A 19656-nucleotide genomic window follows, 5' to 3' on the forward strand; every position below is an offset into this window, starting at 1 on the left:
CTATACATACTGATTAAGCACTTAAATTGATTAAAAAATAGGTTTTTTTAATAAAAAGTGCTTTATGATCTTTTTGGTGAGCATTAATAGTGGTATTGGTAAAGATATAGCATCTTGGTTATGAAAACCTCCCGTGAGGGTAAATAATTCAATGATTACTTTTGGTTTTTTTAATAAAAAGAGTGATGTTACAAAGGAAATGTTGCCGAAATTTTCTCAATTTAGGAAGTATTTCTATAATATCATAAGTAAATAACGCTTTGATTGTTTTTCAAAATGAAAATACGCACTTGAATGTATATACCGTATTAGTAGACATTTGGTGGAAACATAAAAGGATATATGGGTATACTCACAAATACTTGTGAAGTGGGGCAAAAGGTAGGGCTCTAACATAGGATATTAACTAAATGTTTCTAATTCTCTCTGGTAAAGAGGGTTAAAAATAGACAACTTGGATGAGCATCACTCGGGACACATTTAAGTTACAACAACAAATTCGGGACAAGCTTATGGCTGCACATAGTAGGCAAAAGAAAATCAAGCCAATAGCAATTAGGGACCCTATCTCCAAACCATGTAAACCCATCAAACTGTTCAAAGACCGAAAATATAGACCCTACTTGGATAGACGACGAGCTAAAGAAAACATAAGTTACATTGAGGAGTATAGTTGGGTTCTGGGATGTGACAGCGATAACAAGCAGTGGGGTTTGCTTGGATAGGTGTCACCCATTTAGTACGAATTAGTTCTAATTAATTGTACTGGTGGTTGATTGGCAGGTAAATTAGATCCCCGTTCTCATCTGGTAGAAGTTCTGACTAAAATTCCTACTTAGTCATGTATCAAAGTATCTTGTAATGGATTGTCTATGTATCAAGAAATTCTCCAGTTTTCTTAAGAAATTGTTCTTTACACAATATGCTTTACAAACAGTATTTTAGTCTTCAGTATATGATTCTAAATGATGGAATTTTAAATTCAAACAAACACACACACACACACACACACTCGCACACTCGCGTGCAAACCCTCACATGAACACAATGTGCACACTAGCGAGGATGAACTCTCCTTCTTCATCATTGCTCTAAGAGACAATAATAACCTAGGTAGCTGCTCACAACCACCTGCACACTCCCATTGTAACTATTGTTAATCTCTCACAAAATAATTCTCTTATTTCAAAGCAGGTTTTGCTTTACCAATAGATTGAGATATTGATCATTATTTATTGAGAAGCATGAATATACCACAAAGAATGGATATATGCATCATTAAAATCATGGGGATTACCTCAATGATATAAAACACAAAAAAATAAAATAGTGACTAAATGTACACATTGCTGAACGTTTTATAGGTGGAAACCAATGCTTGGGGAAAAAATATGAGTTTTGCAACCACACATAGTTCCCCTTTAAGGATCCTCTTTCCCTAAAAATCTAGGCCCTGTTTTACCTTTCCTCTTCCTCTCAATTGACATTTTGTGGATTTCAAAGTAGCATGATTGTAAGTTGAGACACACTTTTCTTGAACATTGATACCAAAAACAAGGGTAGTGTTACCTAACTACTCTACAATCCTCATGGCTTGCCAAATGTACACAAACATGCACGTGCACACACAGACACACACACGAACACACGCGTGCACACACACACACACACACACTCTTTTACATTTACTTGCATTCAAGGCTTGGTAACCAAGCATGTTTGCACGAATCTTGTAGGGTTCTTTTGATCAATGACTCTTTCAGAATGATGTGATATTTTGTAGTGAAGCCCAATTACCCATGCTCAACCTCAAGTAATAACAATTCATGGAATCACATTTTGTGTGTCTTTCATGTGTTACAAGTCTCCTTTAGAGCTTATTCAATTGTATGCTTATAGAGTTTGATGCTTGGAAACTCTGCGTTAGTCATTCATAGCTTTCAAGCACCTTGCTATGTCACTACTGGGTGTTAGAAGTTCAGACAGAAAGAACAAGGGACAATCTTTTTAAGAGAGCATTATATCACAACTTGGATCATTCTACAATGGTCATCCTTCTTGGGGTAACCATCAACCTACATACTTAGAACTTACATTTCACCTATACAAATAAGAAAATTAAGTCTTCTTTATATTTCAGGATTTCTTCTCACTTTGACTAGGTTTAGTTTAAAAACTAGCCATGTAGCCATTATAATAGATTTTTGAGTATTAGTCATGACAATATCATTTAAAATCATAACATAATAAGAATGCTTAATCTTGGTATACTGGTGAGTGTTTAATATAGTCATTAGATGCTCACCCCTTGTACAAGTTTAATTAGGTGTGATATTTAGTAGTAGAATTTGTTCATTTGATCCCATTTAATCTTAGTATAGTGGTGAGTGTTTATATAGTCATTAGATGCTCACTCCTTGAATAAGTTTAATTAGTGTGATATTTAGTAGTAGAACCTATTCATTTGATCCCATTTAAGTAAAGGACTCATTGCTACCAATTCTAGTTGGTCATTACGTAAAATTTGGTTAACGTTTGTAGCTTCAGTTTGTTTATAAAAATTGTAACACATTAGGTCTGACTTGAATGACATTTATCAAATGATTTTTTATTCCTCACAAAAGGCTATGTAGAACATGATGTGGACTAATCACCTTTTTTGGTGCTTGTTGCATGGATAATTCTCTAGTTGAAGTAGCATGTGTAGATTGGGTGGTTTAGGCAGCACAAGATTTGCCAATTTAAGTAGTGTACATATATAATCTTGGTGTAGATATGTCAGTTTAGGCAATACCAACTTCTTTTAATGCAAATCCGTTGGTTTAAGTAGCACAATTTCAAATGTAGATCTACCAATTTAGGTAGAATTAGTGTAGATTTTTTGGTTTAGGCACGATGATTATAAAAGCAAATTCTCTAGTTTAAGTAGCATATGTGTAGATTCACCGGTTTAGGCAACACACGTGCATATTTACCTATTTAAACAACATACATAATTGGGATTGATTTACTGGTAAAGGCAACACCGATTACCACATAGTACTATGATGGTGGGCCACCATTGCTACTAGTGTGATTTTTTCAACGTGTGTATATGATGGATATGATTTGGATAATATGGATTTGTTTTATGATTATATGATATTGATAATGTTTATGGTTTTGAAATTCAAATTAATGGAGCTTGGTTATTGAACAATGATTGTGATGAATGACATCGGGATATGATATATACTTCTGTGGGACGCATGTCTAACCTCACCATCCTATCGTATTGCAGTATTAGTGAGAACCACTATTATTTGTCAAACCATGGGACGAAGCTGACTCGACTAGTGCATAGAGGCTACAAGAGGTTATCAATCTCTCGAAAAACGACTAACAACTCGCATCTAACTCAAGCTACACTCAAGTTACTGAAATCACCAAAAGCCAATTGCTTATCGACAAGAAAATCACATCCATTACAGCATCAAATGACATCCAAACGTAACGAAACTTCTAGGAAAAGTTTACAAGACCTAAGCACACAGTCTCAAACCCCACTTTAGGTCAAGTTCCAAAATCACGATTATTAACAACAGTGGATTTTTGACATAGTCGTTTTCGACACAGAATGCATCTAAATGCTTAGCAATGATGCCCCAATACCCCGCCTATGCTTAGTTTTTGTTCTAAAAGTGTAATTTCCTAGTTATGATGAAATTAGGCCGCGGGTTGGCGACGTCAAAAGCTACAAAATACGGTGAATGGCTTACGTCAATGCGTAGAGCTCTTACCTGCGGTTGCAATGCAACACACATTCACAATGTGACAACCGGAGAAGGAGTCGGAAGCACGAGAAGGAGAGAAGTGAGCGCCGTTAGCTCACACTGTGTATTTCTTATCCAAAAACTTACAAAAATTGGCTTTTATACCTTAGCCAAGGTTTTTGGGTGGTCAAAACTAATAATCTGGAGTTCTACCAAAGCTGGGAAATGACTGGCTGATACAATCAGGAAGCTTGTAGCCCTGGCTCATCAATTACAAGGTTTATCCGAGAAAATAGGAGTTACAATATTCCTGATTTATCAAAATAATAAATGTTTTACAAGGAGAACTCCAAAAAATGGTGCAAAAATGGTATCCGTGTTAGCTTGCTACTAACATTCCCCCCCTCCTCGCCTGTGTCGTCCCTTGACACAGCTTTATGGACTGAAGTAGTCTTCGGGTTGACAGCTGGCAAGGTGGTCTTTAAGCACGTCCAGTGTCTTCTGGTATCTGATTCTTCATTCTTTGTCGGGCACTTGTAGAAATTGCATTGTTACTTGATTCTTCAGCTCCATCGCTGAGTAGCCTACAAACCTGAATGTTAGGTTGCTTATCACCGGTGCAAATATCTTCGTTTGCCAGGTGAAGAATCTAGTGTAGAATGCTTCTTCAAAGGCTAGCATATTATTCGAGGGTAGGAACATGCATCTGGCATAGAATCCGTAAAGTATTTCTTCTGAAGGTTGCCCACTCAGATTGTAGCATAAGCCTTTATTTCCTTCCAAGAATGAGAGCCATGGGACTCCTGTCTACTCAGGCTCATTGAAAACTTGTATGCATGTGAGTAGCATCCTGTAGATCTTATATAACATTGCACATGAGAGATCTGGCAGACTCTTGAAGAATGACATGGCGCCCATTAGGGTTTTCACCATGCATTCCTTTGTAGCTTGGTCTCTCTCTGGAGCTGGCAACCTGGGGAAGTTGAGCCAAGTTGGCCTCTTCTTCTGTAGTGCTTCATGTGCTTGCCATGTCCTTACTTCGGGTATAGGACAGAATGTTGGATCTCTTTGTAGGGCTGCAGGTTCTCTTATGAGCAGAATCAGATATCTCGGATTCTTGTTCAACCAGCTTAACCTCCACTTTGGGTGGTCTTTATCTGTGCCATCTTCTTGCATATCCTTGTACATCCTTTCTTTTACTTGTAATAGTTCTACTTTGATGAGAGGGTATGACAGGGATTGTTGGTGCCATTGAGCGTTGATTTGATTGGGAGTGAGTTGAGTGATGTTGATAGAGTGTAAAACTCTCAACTCCCAATCCATAGCGGCCTTCCACTGTTCATCCACATCTAAGGTGATCTTCTCCTTCAGTGCATCTTCTTCAGCTTTTGACAGTTGGACCATTGGCACTGTATGTGCATCTGTGATGTGAATCTCAAAATCTTCATCACCACTCGGCTCTTCTATGGATTGCGTCTCAAACTCAGCAAACGAGACCGAGGGTATTTCTATTTGTGGTGGCTCTGAAGTGCCTGCCTCTTCCTGCATGTCTGGCTTTCCATCTCTGAGGAGTTGATTTATCCGCTTGAGTTTTGCTATCTCCTTTAGGAGCTCCTCCTCTCTTTGAACCCGCATCAGTGCCAGGTCCCTGCGCTGTGACTGTTCAAGATTTAATTCCAATTTTAGGTCTTTGTTTTTCTTTTCAAGTGCCATGTACACTTCATCAATTCCCTTGATCGAGGCCACGGTTGGGTTTTCTCTAATTTTTCGTAAGAAAATGGTCTGATCATTGATTCTCTGTTCAGAATATTGCAGAGAACCATTGGCAACATCTAACTACACTTGAATTTTTTGAGCTGACAGAGAGGTTGTAAGAAGTTCATTTGTAACGTCTGTCAGCTGCTCGTCTTTTACTTTGCAGGCATTAGATAATTTGGTGAGGAGATCACCTAGCTCCTCCATCTATTTTTATTGCTTATCTCTGGCTATCTGATGTTGATCCGCTTTTGCCTTCAGCTGTTGCACTTGCCTTTGGAGATCAGTGATGCTAATCATCCTGTCTTCTAGCTCTCCTTGAAGAGCGTCGATCACCATTTCCAGTTCCTTGGCCTTTGTGCTGCGGTTCAAAGCTGTTGAATGGAGCCTCTCCATCATTTCCTGCATCTGACGTGCATATTCATTGACGTGTATTATTACTTCATCATTTGACTGCCACTCCTCCTGTCTTGCCAGCACGGATGTGCTTGCAGCCTCGTGTGTTGCTTCTTGCTGCGTCGTAATTGCTGGTGGTTCTTGTGTGGAGGTAGATGTCGGTCTTCTCCTTCGCCATCCTGAGGCTTTGACGCCTCGGTAGTTTTTGGCTGAGTAGAAGTGGATGGTTTTGTCTCAACCGTTGCTATCTCTTCAGGTGCCGACCTTTCTTCCTTCTCTGGCTCGGGCTCCGTCTCATGTGCACTGGTAGGTTCTTTTTCTGTGTGTGCTTCCTTATCAGTTTCTTGTTCCGATCGACTTGTCTTTTTCTCTTCCGGCTTTTGAGTCTCTTCTGCTGCCTGCTCCGGTTCTGGCTCAGCTTCTTTTTCCTTTTGCCGGTGGGGTGGTCAGCTTCTTGTGTAGATTCTGTTCATTGGGTGGACTCAAAATCTTTCTCTTTTTCATGCTCTGCTTCTTCATTGGTATCTTTGCCTGTTGGTGATGGTGGTGGGCTAGGCATGGGATAGTCTTGTTGTTTCGGAGGCGGTGAGGTGGGTCGGGGAGATCCATGGCTTTGCTTTTGGCTAGCCGTCTCCTCGGCTTGCCTTTGCTCTACTGCTTCCTTGGCTTTCTTTGCAGCCTCTTCTGCCTCTTTCAGTTTTAGGGCTTCGGCCTCTTGGTACATTCTTTCTAAATATTCTATTGGATCATCTGCCTCTTTTCTGGTATGATGCTTTGTTCGAGGTCCTTTCAGTCCTGTGGGTACCCACTTTTTTGGGTCCTTCCCATGTGCTTGCTTACTGTGCTGATAAGCCTGTTTTTCTCTTTCAAAACGCACTTGTTTTTTAGCTGGCTCCTCTTGGTGTGCAGCCACAACTTTCCTTTTCATCTCTTCTCTCCGAGCTCTCTTTTCTTCATTGTCAGAACTCTCGTTGTTGTGCCATTCTGGTGAGCTGTCAGCTGACTCATCATCTGATTTTTGTGACCTTTTACCCGACCTTGTAGCTCGTGGAGAGGGTTGTGCGGCCAAAATCCATGTATTCTGATCAAGGGCAGGCGGTAGGTTGTTGGCCATGCCGATGGCATGATACGCTATTCTAGTTAACACCTCTGGCGCGCCCAAGTATGTGATTTCTCCTTCCTTCTTGGTGCCCTTCAAGATTGTCAAGACATACTGCACGTGGTCCATGGGCTGTCTTGTTGTCGACTTAAGAACCTGAGTGAAGGTGGTGGCCACGGCGTGATTTGGTGTAGTGTACCTTGGTGGCCTTTTTGCCAGAAAATGGAAGTGTTGATGGTACAAATGGGCTGGCTCTTCCACTTGTTTGTGGATAAGGTCGATGAATGTAGCCGTGGCTATCTCCTTGGTAAATGTGCCTACGGTTTTCCTGTCTCTTGCCCCCATGGTCATTCCTTCAATGGGCAATCTGAGTGCTTCTGCCACTATCTCTTTTGTGATTACTACCTCGACCTTGTTCCCTTGGGTGTCGGATATTTGTGCGGTTCCGTCCTCTTTGATGGTGGATAGAAGCTCGTAAGCTTTCTGACAGTCCACTCCTCAAGGCTCTTGTTTGTAGAAATGCCTAAGCCCGAACCTGCGGTTAGCCTCTTTTGTCTCTGGCTTGGCAGCTACATCATAGACTTCTTTGGGCAGGAGTTGCAACTCCACCTGATGCCCCTCTTCACCTTAAACCTGCCAGTGAAGATCGTGGTGTGGTGTTCTTCCAGCTGTTCTCTAGAAAGGTAGGATGCCTTTGCTGCTTTGACCGACTCGGGGTCTAGTTGATACGCAGGCAGTTCTTGTAGTTTCTCTTTTTGGTTTAGCTTCTTCTAGGCCCTCTCCGCTGCTTGCATTGCTCCTGTTCAGTGAATAGAGTGCAAAGTTAGCAGATTTGTTGGATTTTTCTCTGGAATGTCTTTTTAGACTGAAATGCTAACAATCTGGTCCAAATTACTTCAAATCAATTTTTGAACAAACAAAGATGCATAAAATCATGCAAGGAACAAAACTGTATGGTAAAAAAAAAAAATGCAACCAAAGTAAATAATGGTGATTATTTACAACTGAGGAAAATTTCCAACTTTTTGCAAACTTGGCTTTATAGGCTTGAAGTATATACCAAGTACATGCTCTGAGTGAATTTTGGGCTCATTTGGATGCACAGGGTGAAAATGATACCAAGATTTGCCCTTCGTAAGATTTGCCTTGTTTCCGTAGTTCTCTAACAGGTTGTTCCAGTATGATTTTTCGATCTTGGAGAGTATACTTTTTGTAATGGGATGGAACATGCATTACATCCTTGCCATCCTCTTCCGTGGTTTCCATTTCAGTTGTGTATATCTCCTTTAGAGCTTTTTTCAACTCTTGATATTTCTTTTTCCGCTCGACTCTGGTCATGAGTGGTTTTTTATCCTGATATTTTTCTTGAGTATCCTTGTTTTTCTCGATGTCAGAGACATTTTCGAATTTTTTTTCGAAGAATTTTTGTCAGTTATTTTGTCCTTGACACAATCATTAGCATCTATCTGCATCAGGAATTGTGTTTTACTGGAGACTGATGGCATAGGTCGTTTTTTCACAATTTTGGTGTTTCTCTTTTGTTTTTACCACTTTTGTCTTCTTGATTTTTGGTTTGGAAAGTCAAAAAACTTTTCCTTCCCTCCCTTTAAGAGTAACTTAGCTCTCGTATGCTCTTTTTCTGACCCCAAATCTTCTGAGGTAAGCTGAGTGTTCATCTAACTCATCAGCTGCATCGTAATAGAGGTCTAAAAAGACTTGTTCAACTTTCATCAAGTCCTTGGGTTCCTCATTTTTGTTTTCAATGTTGAGGGCTGACATCATTTGGATGGAATTATGTTGTAGCCATCCTCGTTGCAAAATTGAGCAGGCATAGACGTATTCACACATACATCCATTGTCGCTAAAATTTGAGTCCACTCTGGAAAGGGTTCAGGTACGTAGGCTTCGTCTGTGCAGTCCCTTTCTAGGATACATTCTTCTCGTCTTAAGCTTCCATTTTTTGAAGCGTCGCACATCCAAATAGGAGTGTCTTTGTTTAACCAGGATGGGAGTTTAATTTCAGCCAAAGAGACTGAATCAAACTCTTGGGTGGGTGTTTTCAAGACATCTCTATAAGTGTGATCCCCATTATCCCCACCTTCTCTAGGGTTTTTTGTAAATCATTCCACAAGTATGGTCTAAGTTTCAATAGTTCTCCCAAAGTAAGAGTACATTGGATGAGTGTAGACATGATTGAATGAATGTTGTCTACTTCTAGGGTTTGTTCAAATCTTTTTACTTGAGTGGTCTTGCAAACGATGGATTCATCTTCGTTATCTCCCAAGTAAATCCATGTTCATATTAGAAGGTAGGTTATCCAACCAGACTTTCTCTATAGGAGCTGACTTTAAAGTTAGGCTCCCATCATTGATCTCTCTCACTTTTTCCCATAAGTGTCCTGGCCAGTCTTCCTCTACGATTTCGTCTAAGGCATCTTCGCAGTCCGGCACTATAAGCTCTGGTTCATTTGTTTCAAGTTGGGGTTCTGCCACCACATTGGATTTTTCTTTCGTTCCTTCTACCGCAAGCTCTTCAGGTTTTGCAATACTTTCAAGCTTGGGTTTTTGTTTGTCCAACATTTCTTGCATGATTCTTACCAAATTTTGATAAGCTTCCAGCTTCGCTCCTTCCATGTCTGGAGATGGATAGTTTTTCCACTTGTTTTCCATGTTTTGGCCTGCTTTAAGTCTTGCTTGGTAGGCTTCCAAGGAAGCATTAATAGGCTCAAAAATTTTATCAACTAGAATGGATCCTCCAGATTTCACAGTTGTTTCCTTGAATTCACTGCCAGTTTCTTTCAAATTGTCTTGGGCTAGCATTTTTGCTTTCTCTTCAATTTCAACCCATTGTTTTTGTTTTCTCATCTCATATCTTTTGCTTCTCCTCCTTTTGATTCTTTGAGAAGAAATTTTCGTGTTCTCCGAATCATCAGAGGAGTTGTGTTTCTTTTTCTTTGCCTGGGCTCTAGTGATTACCTTGATTGGAACAATCGGTTCACTCTCTGATGAGCTACTAGGCATCACTTGGACTACGTTTACAACAGTTTTTCCCTTGTTCAAAGGATTCCTAGGACAATCATCCAGAAAGTGTTCTTCCTTTTTGCAACATTGTATGCAATAGGCTTCAATTGGTTTGAGGTTTTTGTCAGGCTTTGGACATTCGTTCTTCCAATGGTCATCAACACCAGAGTTATGACAGTTTCCTGTTCTATGCTTCATCATGGGTCTTCCCATGGAAGGTCTGACACCTTGATTAGCTACATAATACATTGATGCGAGCTCTGGTGGAGCATAAGTCATGGTTTCTTCCATTGGTGGTGGATGTGGATTATACCAATCTCCTTCTACCATTACTATAGATGGACTAGGCTTTGCATAGGATGTAACAGGCACTATTGCTTGTTCATCTTTGACTCCTTCAGAGTGCATGTACTTTACAGGCATTGCATTATGTCCTTGATACGAAGGTTGTTGTCCCAACACAGGTTGAGGTCTTTCCATACCCATTGGTGGTCTTTGAGCTTGGGCCATATTAGGTTGATATCTGTACATGGTTTTTCCTTGTGGCCTCATGGGCATGTACTGAACATTCTCATCATACTTTGGTTTGAAGTAGCACTCGTGGGTCTCATGGTTGGTCCATTTACCCTCCATTGCACACCATTTTTGTGGCCTAATTGGTTGTTCCGATGGAGGTATCCCTTGTCCTGGTCCTCTCATAGATGCTTTTTGTATATTGTTCATCATGTCGTTCATCCTTTTTAGCATATCTTCTATGGCTGAGAGTGGTGCCGCAGCAGCCGTTCCCACTTGTGCTCGTTTAATGGATGCCATCTTCTTGCTTTTGTTATCCTTAGGGATATCTTCTTCGTTGACGATCTTGCAATTGTCTCCTAGGTCAATCGCATCAGACACACATGCTTCTAGGGTTGTATGCTTTTTACGATAGAGTATAGCATGAAGTTCTTTGTTTAGCAGTCCTTCTAGAAACAAAGATACAAGTCGTTCTTCTGCAGGTATCTCCATCTTTGAGCGACGTGATGAGGTGGTTTCTGGTTTCTTCACATTACTCTCAAATGATCTCTCACGAAGTTCATCCCTTGGAATTGTTTCTGGTCCTGGCCCCAATATCCAATCCCGTATGGAATACCCTTGGTATTTGGTTTGTTCTACCTCCTCAGAGTCATCATAACAAAGTTGTTGTTATAACAATCCCTAAATAGGCAGGTTGGTATGTCTGTTGATCCCTTATCTTTTGATCTTGAAGATATAGATGATCTTCATGGCCGTTAATTGTCCTGGTTTGGCATGAGAAGTCCACAAAAGATATTTTATGTTTCTATCTTCCCAACAATAGACTCCGATCCTAAGATTATCCATACTAAGCCGTTTCAAAGGCTTCAAGTCTACTTGATCATATCCCTCGAATTCTAAAGTTGGTAGTCCTTCTTTTGCTGACATATCTAGGATTATTGTGTCTACCTCTAACCCCCATTTGTCTATCACGTCAGGGTTTTCGACTTGTAAATATTGAATTCCGTTTCGATCCATGTACATTTTTCCTTGTTTGTTTGCCCTAACCGCTTCTTTGAACTCAATACCATGGTCATCAATGCGAATAGCATACTCTTCGTTAGGGTCCAAGTAAACATGGGCTCCATGACGGTTAGTCTTGTAAAAAGATATAGTATATGCTTATAGCGCATTGTCGTTCCGGTTTTCGAGTGAGTTGAGTAAGAAGACATTTTGGATTTTGAATGTGAAAAAGTGTCTGAGACTTCTTTAGGAATTGTGTGCAAGGAATTGCCTTGATTCACGCTTTTTTCGGTAGATACTCTACTGGAGGTTTCTCCGAGTATGCCCTGATTTCCTAGTACACGACCAGATCTAAGGTTCATATAGACTTATGAAGACCTGGATAGAGTACTCACCTTTGGATTGACTTGTCGTCAAATTCCACTCGATTTAATTGCAACTTTTTGTCAAGCCACTGATTCCTTGTCTGCAACCTGATTCCTGTACAAATTTAATCAAGTTAGCTATTCTTCTATAAAGACAGTAGAGCTCTTGAGAACTCTCGTGATTGGCCTCTGTGTATCACTTCAAATCGAGCTATGGGAGTAAAAATTTGACTTTCAGATTCGACTTAAGCAAAAATCAAACGTCTAATCTGCAACCTGGAAACTGAGTGTATCTGTACCAATTTTGATATGATTGAACCCAAAATTGCCATGTGGCTTTATATTATGTTGGTCTATCACTGTATTAGTTCAAAAGTCAAAAAATGATATCTTTGGATAGCAGAAGTAAATAATCGCGATTATTTACTTTTGTACACTTTTTTGATAGGTTTGGCCAGTATACAACTTGTTAGAGTCTCTGGGCAAATTTCAACAAGTTTGGACCAATTCTGATCGAGTTTATCAATTGTTCGGTGTCTGCAGACTCTGATTTCGAGAATCTGATTTAAGTCTCACTTTTGGGATCCAAATTTCACCAAAATTGATTTGTAAGGTCTACTTGATGTGCTTGACCTTGTGAAATACTCTAATTTGCAAAATCATCAAGTTTTGAAGCAGATATAAATAATCGCAATTATTTACTCCAGCTATATTTTTATAAATTTTTGCCCAAACTTAGACACAGATTTATTAAGCACCTTAAGTTAAGGTCATTAGCTAATTTTCATCAAGTTTGGATAATTTTTGGTCAAATGGTCATCAATTATCTATCCGCAGACTAACTTTGCAATTTTAGTCACAAATTTCACTCCAGTGGTCCAAATCTTACCAAATTTGGTTTGTGGGCTTATTACAACATGGTGAAGCTAGTGATATGCAGACTTGGTCAAAAAAGTTAAAAAAATTAGGCATATGTAAATAATCACGATTATTTACTTTTGACAGATTTTTACAAATTTTTGGTCAACTGAGCATATACACATGTTTATCACATCAACATAAGCCTATGAAACAATTTTCAACAAGTTTGGATAAATTTTTTCCAAATTTATACTCAAGATTCAAAAAGTCAGTACAGCTTTAGTTTTTACCCAACTTTTTGCCAATTTAGTGATCCAAATCTTTTGGGCCTTTACAAAAGTTGTTTGTACACATGCAATGAGCCAATGGTATGAACCTTGGCCAATTTAGAGCAGAAAGTTAATAATCACGATGATTAACTTTAGGCTTGAAATGAGCACTTTTTTGCAGTTTTCTCAAAGACAGTCTTTTTATGATGTTTTTGAAGCCTATGAATCAAGTCAAAACTTAATTTGGCCTAAAATGTCAAGAGAAAGTAAATAATCTGAGTTTTGGCCAACTTTTGAAATTTTTACCTCGAAGTGTCTTTGAGCTTACCCACTAGTTCAGACAACTCTTAGGCTTACTCTCCAGTCGGATTGAGTGGATTCGAGTCTTTTCAAGCTATTTCTAGCCGTAGACCTAAAATTTTGCAACTTCCAATAACAACTCACACTTGATTCTTTCAAAGAGAGCAATGTTATGAAATCCACCTCGGATCCTACTTACCCTACTCCTAGATTCTCATGCAATGGGGTTGTGGAAAGTGTCCACAAACACTCATTTTCTTGTGTTTTTTATGTTTTCCAGAGTCTTGATCTTAAGACTTGTCTCGTCTACCAATCATTCTCCAAATCCTAATCTAAATCTACAATCCTACAGTCCTAAAGGTACTCAGCAAATACGATTGCTTCCAAGCTACCTCTACACAGCAAAAGACAACAATCTTAAGCTATGCGGTTTCTAAAAGAAAGTTTTGAACTCTAGGTGAACCTAGAGAAAGTTAAAGGACAACTACACAAGACGCTCGTGTTTTTCACTAGTATAGGTCTCTTCAATCCCGGCAACGGTGCCAAATGTGAGATGCATGTCTAACCTCACCATCCTATCTCATTGCAGTATTAGCAAGAACCACTATTAATTTGTCAAACCATGGGACGAAGTTGACTCGACTAGTGCATAGAGGCTACAAGAGGTTATCAATCTCTCAAAAAATAACTAACAACTCGCATCTAACTCAAGTTACACTCAAGTGACTAAAATCACCAAAAGTCAATCGCTCATCAACAAGAAAATCACATCCGTTACAGCATCAAATGACATCCAAACGTAACAAAACTTCTAGGACAAGTTTACAAGACCTAAGCACACATACCTATGGTCTCAAACCCCACTTTAGTTCAAGTTACAAAATCGCGATTATTAACAGGAGGGGATTTTTGACCTAGTCGTTTTCGACCCAGAATGCATCTAAATGCTTTAGCAATGATGCCCCAATAACCCGCCTATGCTTAGTTTTTCGATTTAAAAGTGTAATTTCCTAGTTATGATGAAATTAGGCCACTGGTCGACGACGCCAAAAGTTACGAAATACGGTGAATGGATTACGTCAATGCGTAGAGCTCTAACCTACGGTTGCAATGCAACAAACGCATTTGCATGTGACAACCGAAGATGGAGTAGGAAGCGTGAGAAGGAGAGAAGTGAGTGCCGTTAGCTCACGCTGTGTATTTCTTATCCAAAAACTTACAAAAATTGGCTTTTATACCTTAGCCAAGGTTTTTGGGTGGTCAAAACTAATAATCTAGAGTTCTACCAAGGCTGGGAAATGATTGGCTGATACAATTTGGAAGCTTGTAGCCCCGGCTCATTAATTACAAGGTTTATATGAGAAAATAGGAGTTACAATATTCTCGATTTATCAAAATAATAAATATTTTACAAGGAGAACTCCGAAAAATGGTGGTGTCCGCGTTAGCTTGCTGCTAACAAGTTCTAATTTTAGTGGTATGTGACACTAGAATATGTAGTATGTGGATTACCAAAGGCATACAAAAATTAGTCTATTTAAGTTTATGTGGTCTTCTTCTAATACATGATATTTTTGAAACATGATTTTAACCACTGTTTCTAAAAAGTATGATTTGCAAATTGATAACATAGTAACTGAGGGCAGTTGCTTCTTTAAAAGAGAGGTATGTTATGAGATTTGATTATGATACATTAATAATAGTTTGGTGTAGTTGACAATGGCAAAGCACATGTTGATTTATGGGTTGAGCAGTAGCCCATGGACATTTTATAATTCAAAAACTGTCATTTAATGTATAGGCAAACAATTGTAATCTTTATGAGATTTGAATAAAATCTATAAATAAAATTGTGCAAGAGGAAAATGCTCACTCTTGCAAGGGGGGAGATCTTACTTAATGCAAGTGTACCCAAAGCTCTGTGTCCCTCTTCTCTCTTCACACCTCTCCCCTCTTTGTGCATGTGTAGCACTCTACTCTAGGAGGTACACATGCACATCACATGTATGAACTTTATCCATACTCCTCTAGGGTCTCTTTAGCCGTCTAACAATGTTTCACATTCTGTTATTCCTCCATTTCTAATCCGTCCTAACAAATATTATCCTCACTGAGGATACATTTTGCAACAAGAAGCGAATGTTTTTCATGATTTTAGAAGCACAAGCTTCTTAAAAAAGAAAAAAATCCCCTTGTTGAAAATTTTAAAACATCTCAATACCACCTTAAGGTGAGTTGGACTAAAGTATAACAAGGTGAATTTTGATATTTAAGTATTAATCCAATGGTTGAAAAGATATTTTGGCATGTGGGACAAGTTCCTCAAGTCCTCCACCATCCCCTTCACACTCACCCTTTGGACTTACTAATTCTAGCCCTCTCCCTACCTAGGAAAAAACTAGTTTTAGGATTCCAAGGGCTGTACGTAACCGACTCGGGGGCTGTAAAGCACGACATGTGTCCCTAGCCAAGATGCTTGTTTTGAGGTATCGCATGCCATATTCCTTGGTTCGGCTAAAAAGGACCAAAAATACAAAAACAATTGGGTTGTAAACACCTAAAAAACTAGGTGAGCGGCCTTCACGAGCACCCACTAACACCTCTAGAGTGTTGAGGTCACATGCACCTACACTCTGGTCATGTGCTAGATAACGAGCACATCGAGAGCGTCTCCGTTTACGCGGGCACTTATTATTCCTCTACCTTAGGCTCTAGGCCCTCAGTAGGAACCCAAGGTAGTACCACTCAAGACCCACATATTGTTTCTAGTGACTCTTCCTCTGACTATGACATCATGGAGGGTTACATGATGCCTAATCTTGATAGCTCAAGCCAAGACATGTATGTCATGGGCCCACAGTCCGGGCTGAGCGTGCTTAGCCGCTTGAAGGAAACCTTTAGTAGAGCCACTCGCTTCGAGCATGGAGCTAACGATGTAAATGAGGGGGGTGGGGAAGTAAATTCGCCATTCATGGCCAACATAGACCCCATGCTCCTGGAGAGTGTGCATGTGAATAATCCATTCACTACACCCCCTGACTCTTCAAAGCTGTTCCCCTCCGAGGTTATATTACCTGATGGTAGAAGTCTTGCCAAAGTGCAAGAGGTTGAGCGGTATATCATTGCGGCAAGGGAAAAGGAAATCAAGAGCTTACGCAAGGTAGAGCAACGAAGAGATTTAAAAGCAAAAGCCCCTATGGCAATATCCTTGCTAGGAGAGCAATCGAGTGCTCCTCAATTAGCGACCACTAACGGTCAATTCATAGAGAGCCACATTGCATCTAGTTCAAAGGACACCCCTAGCACCTCAATCCTAGATGGAGTGTTCCTAAATGAGAAATGGGAGTGCGAACTACAAACAAAAACTCTAACCGACCTATACACAGGTCACACATATCATGTGGGTTGGTTAGATTTCCTACAATCCACAACGGGTGCTACTAGTGTAGAGGATCAACAACAAAGAGTTTGTGAAGTCATCCATAGGGTTATTGAGCTAGAGAGACAGAACAAGGGGATCCACATGCCTTCAACGGGTCTCATGATATTCTTGGATATAGGGAAGGCTAAACAACCAACCTTATTGCAAATGGAGACTCCCTCGGTAAGTCCGATGGATCCTCCATATGTTGTTTCGCCAGGGGTCTCAGTGCAATCTGAGCCCACAAGTGATAGCTTTACCTTTCCAAGTCTAGCTCATTTTTCCCTTGATGACACTGTATCTACCATGCCTATCCCAATGATGGGCATGCCAAGAAACATGCCATGGACCTCATTTGTTAGTAAAGAACCGATACATGGTAGCTCAATGCCTGCAACAGTACCTACAAGTGTGTACCAATCGTATACACCTATGGGTCCTCGTACTCATGTAGCTCCTACCCCTCCCATTGTTTCAACAACCTATGCTCCACAACCACAACACCCATGATCTTATTTTAATGGGACCATACCGGCTAGCATTAGCATGCCACATCCGACGTCTGCTATGCCTAGGGCCACACATATGAATTTTGGACTGCCACATGGCACAACATCGTACCAAACTTGGAACCCAAGGGCTTCCTATGCACCAAGCTCAATGCCAATACCTACTCCACATGTAGTCTCTGGAGTGCCTTCACCCACGGTGCCTACTCACTTAGGTGACTTGGTAACATTTGTTCATGCTATTGGTCGATCTATTGATGAGAATATGCATTGCACGCCTGATAGAGAGCTTAGAAGTGAGGCAGTACAAATAGCCAAGCTCACACAAAAATTTAGTGGAGATGGGGATGTGAGAAATCATATTGAAGTGTTTGAACAAATATGTGATTCCCTAGGAGAACACAATGACCTACATAAGAGTAATGCTTTAAGCCTGACCTTAAGTGGGAAGGCTGGGGATTGGTATAGAACCCTAAGGGTGGAAGAAAAAACAATTTACCCTACCCTTAGGAGATTGTTCTTGAAAGAATACATACGAGAGGGAGTGCTTTGGTTGTAGCATCTAAGCTCCACAAAGCCCAACGAGAGGAAGGAGAGTCGGTGACTCACTTGAAGCATTTGAATTCTCGTTGTAATCCAAATGAGCGCTTCAATAATAACCAATTTCTTGATAGATTCATTAGGGGATTACGACATGAGGATATCTACAATGGCCTAGTCATTAGAGGTATCACCACTTGGGAAGCAGTCACAACCAATGCGATCCAATTGGAGGACAATTTAATGATATCGTAACTTAACTAAAAGGTCTTTTAGGTATAGCCTCTAGTCAGTCCTCGGACATGAAATACTTGGCTCTCGTGATTAAACAACTTAATTGACCAGAGAAAAATGAGAAGCTTGCCCATTGTATTAATAGTTGACCTCTAGTGCCTTTTGCCCGTTAAGTTAGCGACCCCAAACTTGTTTAGTTTTTGACCTTTACAACTCTTTATGCGTTTGATTATATTACAGTTTTATGTGTATTGCTGACATATTGTTTAATACTCTGTTACCAATCAATTTGTCTGCCTACAACTACATATGCTTTTTAATTGTATATGAGAATGCAGTTACTGTGCCAATTTCGGTTCATTTTGCAGTGGTTGAAGAAGGCTAATGACATTCAATCTTGGACGCTCTTCCACCTCGATGAACGGGCTTCATCTCAATAGCTTCCGAGGACGCAATACACATCAAGAAGGGGGGCATGTTAACCCTTACAGAGACCCTATCACCTTCTATGGACACATATTATTTATTTGATTAAGTCATGGACCAGGCTTGTCGGTCCAATAGGTGTGTAGGTTTTTCAGTAGTTTGGCGACGATCGGCCATTGTGGATGCCCATGTGTGAATGGGCCAAACTCTTGTAAAAGGGCCATTTGACTTAAAAATCCTTATTCTCTGAGGTGTAAGTGAAGAAGTGCTCTTGCTCCATCTCTCTCTCCTTCTCCTTCGTGTATGTGTGTGTATGCTAGAGAGAGAGAGAGAGAGAGAGAGAGAGAGAGAGAGAGAGAGAGAGAGAGAGAGAGAGAGAGAGAGAGAGAGAGAGTGATCTAGCATTGCGACGACATCAACGGTAGAGCGCGGCATCGGCGGCAGCTCCTTCTTCGCAGCACAGGATCCTTCACGACGGAAGCATTGAAAGGTGAGTCACACACCATTGTTCTTTAAGATTTCTAGGACTCTCTAGCTATGTGTTTGCAGCCTTTTGAGGCTCGCACATAGTGCATAGCAAGTTCCTAGCCTTCGCCACATATGGCAAAGCATACACATTTGCATAGATGACTTACATGAAATACCGGATGAATACGAGAATGTGCCGATAATGACAGTTTGTAAGCTCTATCACCCACTCGCTTGAGTATCTTGAAAAGCCCACATTATCTGGGAGATAATTTAGGTGTTGGACCACTCTTCAGATTTTTTGAATACTTTGGTATACGCAAAAATGCCTCTTCCCCTTCCGTGAAGTTAACTTGTTGATGTTTCTCATCAACATACTTCTTATATTGATCCTGTGCTTGTCGGACATTGTGAGGAGCATGTTTCAGCATATCCATATGGTCTTGGATAAAATCCTTAACCTGTTGGAGTTTTTTGGTTGCCAACCCCACTGTAATTGGTGACCTAGGTTGAAAAATGTACATTAGCATGAAAGGACTATACCCAGTTGTGACACGCTTAGCACTATTGTAAGCAAACTCAAGAAGAGATAGATACTCTTCCTAGTCTGATTCTTTCTTGCTAACGTATGCTCGTAGCATATCCTCTAGCACTTGGTTAACTCGTTTAGTCTGACAATCTATTTCGAGATTATCTGCTATAATGAGGTTGAGTTGTGTACCCAAT

The sequence above is a fragment of the Adiantum capillus-veneris genome, chromosome 6 (genome assembly GCF_014529385.1).
Source record: "Adiantum capillus-veneris isolate H3 chromosome 6, ASM1452938v2, whole genome shotgun sequence".
NCBI lineage: Eukaryota > Viridiplantae > Streptophyta > Polypodiopsida > Polypodiales > Pteridaceae > Adiantum > Adiantum capillus-veneris.